Consider the following 6,540-nt stretch of genomic DNA (forward strand, 5'->3'; position numbering starts at 1 on the left):
TTTTTAAACAAATTAAATTTTTTATTTTAACTTTTTGGTTGTTTTCTTATTGAATTTTAAATTAGAGTTAGGATTTAGAATTTGGACTTAGAGTTAGAATTTAGGAGTGCGACTATACTGTTCGGTGTCGCGCAGAGAACGGCCGAAATTGGGGATTTGTTTCTGAGGTCCTTCGTTTCGGCGGCTGGGGCCTGGGGCGGCCTGGAGAGGGGAACTCTCCGGAGTAGGGGCTCTCCCGTGGTGGGAGATCCTTAGGCGCTACAAAGCGCCACGTTTATTTTTCTAGGCGGAGTTAAGCGTCATGGCCGGCTTTGGCGCGTTTTTCAAATAGCGTTTAAGGAACTTGGAGTAAACGAAAAAATTTTAAATACGGCCGGACGTGACAGGGTCAGGCGTGTCAATGGTGGGGCGGTGGCGGAAAAGTCTGGTACAAAGCGACGGTACCAGGGGGCGACTCCAGGAATTGGCGCACTTGACGGACAGTGGTAGGTGCTGTCCGGCGGCCCTGCACTGACCTTATCTGGGTCAGTTCGAATGCCGTCTTTGTCCACTATATGCCCCAAGTATTTGAGGCGACTGAAACCCGAAGTGGCACTTTTTGGGGGGTTAAAGGCGGAGGCGCGTTTGTCGTAGCCGTCTGAAGACTCGGCCAGGTGTTCCATATGAGCCTCTAATGAAGGACTGACCACGATGATGTCGTTGAGATAGACCAATACATTGGGCTCCAATTCTGGGCCGAGGACGCTGTCCAGCAACCGCTGGAACGGGGCCCGGGTGCTGAGTGCAACCCAAAAGGGCATGACTCTAAATTGATAGAGTCCCCTCGCCCGGGAAATCGTAAAGGCGGTGGGGGGGCGGCTGGCCCGAGTCTAGTGGCACCTGCCAATATCCGTCTTTCAAGTCCAATGTAGATAGATACTGGGCCCACGGAGCTTTCGAGCGTAGCGAGGATGTGCGGCAGTGGTAGCGTCCTTATCAGAAGCTTGGTTCAGTTTGCGGTTTAGTCCACGCAAAACCGGTGGCCCCCTTTTCTTTTTTACGAGGACCACGGGAGAACTCCAGGCACTGCCGGAGGGCTCGATCACCCCCGGGTCCGCATCTTTGTAACCTCGCTATCGATGACGGCTTGCTTTGGCTGGATTACGCGGTCGGTAACCGCTTTTTTTATCGGGGCCCCGGGTCGTAGTCTGATCCGGTGTTCGGCGCGGTCGGTGGGTCCCCGCACGGATTTCGAATAACCGAAGCTCGGTGTCCAAAAACTCCCGGGAAGCGCTGGTCCTCTTCGGGCGAACGTGGAGGAATCCCGGCTGATAATCGGCCGTGGATAGTTGCCAAAATAGATTGGGGGGGCCGTCTTTTTCGGCCGATGGGGTTGGCGGAGGCGGCAGGGTGATGCGAAATCGAGCCCACAGTCGACCCCGATGAGGGCCCCTCCCCTCGCTAAGGTTATCCAAGACCGGGAAACGGTGGCGAACAGAGCGAGGGCCGATCCGGGGCAAAGTCGGACTGAGCCGGAGGTGGATGCCCTAAGCCGTCGGCCAGGTTTTACCGGTTTCTTCGGATGGCTGGATCTGGAGGCCGTTTCGGGACAGCGGTCGGCCATGGTGGCGTTTATGAAGACCCCCTCCGATCCGGAGTCGAGAAGCGCCCAGGCGGTGAGTCGGCGGATCCGGACTAATAGTGCGGCCGTGGCGTGTACTCCTAACTGGACGCGGGTCGGGCGGTGGCCTCCTCGGTTCCGACCCGCTGACCGTTTCCCCCGGAGATGGCAGTCCCGGGGTTAGAACGCCATCCTTCCCGCACTGTAAACAGAACTTTCGTGCTAGGCGGGCGGCAATCGAGTCGGGTGTGTCCTCGCTGCTTGAAACCCCCAGCAGCAGTTCGAGCGGTCATATGTGGCTGCAAGCGAGGTTTGCCTCGGTATCTGGAGACCTCGCGACTTTTTGTTCTTGACGGCGCCGGTGGATCTCCTCCCACTAAAGCGCGCGCTCCCTAGTTCGGAGACGTGTGCAGTTCGTCTAACCGAATGTATAGCTGGAGCTCTGGTCAGCGTTTTCGTACAGCTGTTCGAGCTGGTCCCTGCGGGTGTAACCGCCGGCCCGACGCATCATGGTTTGCACGGCGGTGGCGTATCGAGTAAAAGCCCCCCCCTTTGGCTTTTGTCGCCGGCCTTGTATTTCTCGCCGAAATTTGTCGCTTATACCCGGGCGACAGGTATTGGGCGAGGGAAAACTTTTCGGAATTCGGTCCAGGTGGACCACTGTTTTTCTGGTGTTTCCCTCCACCACAGGAGGGCCTCGCCTTTTAGCGCTCGGCTAGCCAGATTAAGAGATGGTGGTCCCTTTCCCGACCATAGCCCACTGATTCCTCTAGATGCTCGAGGGAACGCGAGGGGGTCTTTACTCTCGAATGGCAGCCCCACTTGCGTATCTGGTTAAGGCCTTGCCGGGTCGGCTTCGGGTGGTTCGGGGGGTCCTCGTGCCTCCGATAAAGGTCTTCGCGGCTGGGTACTTGGAGTGTTACGGACGCTCCAGTGCGGCGTGGGTAGCCATCACGTGGTTTTTCTGATGCGGGCGGGGGAGGTCGCCCATCTCCCTTCCGGGTCGGTCGCGGTCGGCGAGAAAAACGGGCGGCTTTTTCTTTGTCTAGGTGGTAAATCCACCCCAGCATATGGATTGCGAACCGGAGTCTCGACGGGCGAGTCAGGTCCTGTTCGGGGCGCCATGTAAAGGGGCTCCTTTCCCGACGCCACGGATCGGCTCGTCGGTGCCAGGATTCGGGAAGAGGGGGGGGAGACTCAGGTTCGCAATAACCACGCCAATCGTTCTGGTAAAAACAGAGTTTATTTTAAGCCGCCCTCAAGAGTGGGCTTATTATCTAGTCTACGCGTACAAGGAGAATCGCAGGAAATGGGGGACCGCGACCAATTATACGGACGCGGACACGATTTATACTAAGGAATACATGTAATGCAACGACGAAACGCGACCAAATCATACGGGGCGGGCACGACTTATAACTAAGGTTTACAAAAAATAAACCGACGGACGAAACGCGACCAAATCATACGGACGCGGCAACGACTTATAACTAAAGGTTTACAATAATAACGCGACGCGAACCAATCATAAAGACGCGGACACGACTTATAACTAAGGTTTACCAAATGATAACGCGGCGGACGAAATTTACCCACGCGGCGTGGATACGAGCGCCCTGAAAAGGGCGAGCTCCGTAAACCGCCTCGGATTCGGGCGCCCCTGAGAAGGGCGAGCTCCGCAAGATGTCGGGGGCTCTCGGAGGATCCGGCGACCGAGAAAACTCGGGTTCCCGACGAGAACGCTCGTCGGGCCGGGGTGATGTTCGGAGAGGATCCGGTGCCGAGGACGCTCGGCCTGCCCGACGAGAACCTCGTCGACCGGGTGATGTTCGGAGAGGATCCGGAGACCGAGAATGCTCGGCCTGCCCGACGAGAACGCCTCGTCGACCGGGGTGCTGTTCGGAGAGGACCCGGTGACCGAGGACCGCTCGGCCTACCCACGAAACGCTTGTCGGCCGGGTGATGTTCGGAGAGGATCCGGTGACCGAGGACGCTCGGCCTGCCCGACGAGAACGCTCGTCGACCGGAGTGATGTTCGGAGAGGATCCGGGAAAACCAAAAATGCTCGGCCTGCCTGACAGAACGCTCGTCGACCGGGGTTTGCTGTTCGGAGAGGATCCGGTGACCGAGGACGCTCGGCCTACCCGACGAGAACGCTCGTCGGCCGGGGGTGATGTTCGAGAGGACCCGGGTGACCGAGGACGCTCGGCCTGCCCGACGAGAACGCTCGTCGGCCGGGTGATGTTCGGCGAGGATCCGGAGACCGAGAATGCTCGGCCTGCCCGACGAGAACGCTCGTCGACCGGGGTGCTGTTCGGAGAGGATCCGGTGACCGAGGACCTCGGCTTACGCGACAAAGAACGCTCGTCCCCCGGGGATGGTTAGGAGGTGAGGAGTGGTCCTTGAGTACCTCAAGAACCAGGACGGGACTGGTCTCGAAGTCTCGGCTGCGCCGCTTTATATACCCGTCGGTCAGCCCCCCCCAAAACTAGCTTGGGTGGGGCGGTCCGGTCGGGGGGGGGCGAAGGGGCAAATTCCCACGTTTTTCGATGTGTGGTGGCCCCGACGGGAGCCTTTTATATGAGCGCGGGCGGACGGTCGGCCTCGTCTTGCGCGGCTTCTAGTGACGACAAAACGGGTCGTCACAACTAAACATTTCTTTTTAAATTTTCAAATTCTCATAAAAATCCATATTGATACAAGAGTCCTGTAGCGCCAATTTAGAGCGTGGGATTATCACCGTGCAAACCAGGGTTCAAGTCCGCGTAGGACTTTGCCTTTTTCGCATGATGCGATGGCCGTCGTTGCCAGCGGACGCAGGATGATGACGGCGATAAATGTCGCTCTCCCCCCCTCCCCCCCCCCCTGCACCGCCGGCAGCACCAGGATATAATCCGGGCCAGCACCAGGATATATATATGAAAGCATTGCCCGACAGCACCGGGTTTAAAATAATCCCCGCACAGGGCCCAGGATTTAAATTTTTTTTTTTTTTTTTTTTTTTTTAATAAAAAAATTTTTTATGAAACAATAAATTATATAAGAATATATAATAAAATATTTTTAATTTGATCAATGTATTGGTGTAATTTTTTCGTCATCGAAGAGGAAAACAGGAAATCTTCGATTTACGTTTTATTTTACAATCATAATTAAAAATATTCGAAAATCATATGCTTTTGTTTTGTAATTGTCAAATTTTTCTTTGATTGAATTTTCTCGTAAGAAAATTAGTTAATTTACAATTTTACATTATAAATGTTGAAAAAAAATTCAAGTTGTGAACTTTGACTTCGAATCGAGCAAATTCAAAGGAAGATAGTATCAACAATTTATCATTTGATCGAATATCTGATTGATAAGAAATAAACTAATCGTATTTTCCTTTTCCCTTCCCCTTTGATGACGCAATAATTGAAAACCCAAAATATTGATCAAATTTAAAAAATTATTCTTATTATATATTTTTATTAGTTTGATAAATATTATTTTAAATTTATAAATAGTTGCAAAAATAAAATCTTGGGCTTTTTTGTACGTTGGATATCATTCTAATGCTCGGGCAGTGGGGGCACATTTGAAAATCTATATTTATAATTGTGCAAAAAATATATTATATAAAATTATATATATTTGAAAATCTATTTATAATTGTGGCAAAAATATATAATTAAAATATAAAAATCTATATTTAATATAATTTAACATATATAGATAGGCAATAAGAGCCAAATCGCGGATGAACAGTGCGTTATTCTAAAACGAAACTAAATTTTTTCGTTAGAATTAAATACCTGTGCACAAGGCACCAAATTTTTACTTGGACACGCCAAGATATAAATTGGAATAATCTCTACAAGAGATTTTAATTCCATGTATCCCCTATTCCCCCTAAAGAAATAAAGTGCGAGAGAAAAATATAGATCCGAAAGTCGCAGAATCGGGAATCGAACCCGAGACCTTTCGCTTGCCGGGCGACTGCTCTTCCAACTGAGCTTATTCAGATCCTTTCGATTCTATACTTTTCTCTGTTATATATATTAATGTTGGTAAATAAACGCCTTTAAGCCAGCGTGTATAAATTAAGAGTTTAACTAGGCTCTGTAATATATAAATATAAATTTAACATATATAAGATAGGCAATAAGAGCCAAATCGCGGATGACAGTGCGTTATTCTAAACGAAACTGTTTTTTCTTAATTTATACACGCTGGCTTAAGGCGTTTATTTACCAACATTAATATATAACAGAGAAAAGTATAGAATCGAAAGGATCTGAATAGCTCAGTTGGAAGAGCAGTCGCCCGGCAAGCGAAAGGTCTCGGGTTCGATTCCCGATTCTGCGACTTTCGGATCTATATTTTTCTCTCGCACTTTATTTCTTTAGGGTGAATAGGGGATACATTGGAATTAAAAATCCTCTTGTAGAGATTATTCCAATTTTATATCTTGGCCGTGTCCAATAAAAATTTGGTGCCTTGTGCACAGGTATTTAATTCTAACGAAAAAATTTAGTTTTCGTTTAGAATAACGACTGTCATCCGCGATTTGGCTCTTATTGCCTATCTTGATATATGTTAAATTTATATTATATATTACAGAGCCTAGTTAAACTCTTAATTTATACACGCTGGCTTAAAGGCGTTTATTTACCAACATTAATATATATAACAGAGAAAAGTATAGAATCGAAAGGATCTGAATAGCTCAGTTGGAAGAGCAGTCGCCCGGCAAGCGAAAGGTCTCGGGTTCGATTCCCGATTCTGCGACTTTCGGATCTATATTTTTCTCTCGCACGTTATTTCTTTAGGGGGAATAGGGGATACATGGAATTAAAAATCTCTTGTAGAGATTATTCCAATTTTATATCTTGGCCGTGTCCAAGTAAAAATTGGTGCCTTGTGCACAGGTAAAATTCTAACAAAAATTTTTGTTTTGT

This window comes from Nylanderia fulva, unplaced genomic scaffold (assembly GCF_048542155.1).
Source record: "Nylanderia fulva isolate GAGA-0341 unplaced genomic scaffold, ASM4854215v1 Scaffold1407, whole genome shotgun sequence".
NCBI lineage: Eukaryota > Metazoa > Arthropoda > Insecta > Hymenoptera > Formicidae > Nylanderia > Nylanderia fulva.